Raw genomic sequence first — 1,751 nt, forward strand, 5'->3', positions numbered from 1 at the left:
CAGCCTCTTAGCTATGTGCAAAACCAGATTCGCAAACCTCAGATGCAGCTCTTCAGTATTGGCTGAATGCTTCTTTGAAAGAAAGCATTTTCCAAGTAGAGGAACTTCTCAACAGAACACTGTTCTCACTCTTTGGTTTTCTCTCCTTAGTTCTGAATGAGCAAGAAGTCTTCTTTTATTCTCCTTGCATGTTGCTGGGACCTTCTCCCAAGGTCAACACCTTGAGCCTTGAGCTTCACCAACCACAGATTCACTTTTTCTCAATAATCCTCAGAATAGAAACTTTCCTTCTGACTTCCTCATCTTGGCCGAAAGCCATAAAACAGCAAACATAGAAATCTTCCAATGGTCAACTTGATCTGAACCCTTGAAAACCAACTTGGTCCCCAAGTCTTGTTTAAGACCGTAGATACACACCAGGGAAGAACAGAAATCCTCTTTCCCATGTATCCCATTTCGGTTAGAGCAGAGAGTTGGGAAGAAGAGATGAGACCGAGTTGCATGTATGAGGAAAAGATTTACCTATAACCTAAGCTTGATTTGGTTTGGATTTGTTGAGATGACTTCTGCCTTTCAAGCTTAGTTTCTCTTTCTTGCTTCTTTGGTGACTATCTTGGTGAAGAAGCTCTTTCTCTCTTTCTCTTTCTTACTTTTCTGAAACTGATTTGACTTGGTCAGAGAGAGAGATGAACGTTGCTTTTAGTTAAGCAAAAGAGAGGGATTTGCATTTCTGAAATCAGATCGGACTTAGATCGGATATTGGTATGCTTGGCCCGATTTGATTTCTTTGGCTTCTTTTCTTTACTTTTGCTTGGGCTCTTTATTTTGCTTTCATCCCAATATTCTTGCTGATTGTTTTTTATTCCATTTGGGCTATTAACATTTGGCCTGCAACAATAAACAATTAGTTAATATGTAGATATAAATAATCAACACTTAATTATTTATTTTGCCCAAAAATAATGTTTGTCATAACTAATTAATTTAGTTAATTTCTTAACTCAACACGCTTTTATTTTCCAATTTTTTTCATCACATAATTTATCATAGGTAATGCTATTGATAGAATTGTAGCTAATAGTCATTAGGTATGAAAAATAAAAAATAGAAGACGAACTATGTCTGAATTATGAATTCTCTAAATGATAAATAATTATAAAAATTCACTATTACTCATTTTATATATATATATATNATATGTATTATCTCATTAATTATATGCCAATATTTTTATATATATATATGCGTGCGTGCTTGCGTATGTTTTCACAAAAATTTTTAAAAAATATTTTAAAAAAATATTTTCTCAAATCTTAATACATAAAAATGGTAACATGTGTATTATCATAGTATATTATACAAACATCTCCATTTATTGTAATGAAATTGATCAATGATTTTTTAATTATTTTTATCGTATATTATTTAATAATTTGCTAAATAATTAATTTTTTAATTAAAATGTTTTAGAAAAATGTTTTCTCAAATCTTAATACATACAAATGGTAACATGTGTATTATCATTGTATATTATACAAACATCTACGTTTATTGTAATGAAATTCATCAATAATTTTTTAATTATTTTTATCCTATATTATTTATTAATTTGCTAAATAATTAATTTTTTAATTAATTTTGTGTCTATACAATATAATTTTACAGTAATATTATGAATCATAGTAATTTTTAATTAAATTTGTTGACGAATGACTTTAACCTTTTTATTCCAAAAAAAATTATATATAATT

This window comes from Arachis duranensis, chromosome 8, assembly GCF_000817695.3.
Source record: "Arachis duranensis cultivar V14167 chromosome 8, aradu.V14167.gnm2.J7QH, whole genome shotgun sequence".
NCBI classification, from domain to species: domain Eukaryota; kingdom Viridiplantae; phylum Streptophyta; class Magnoliopsida; order Fabales; family Fabaceae; genus Arachis; species Arachis duranensis.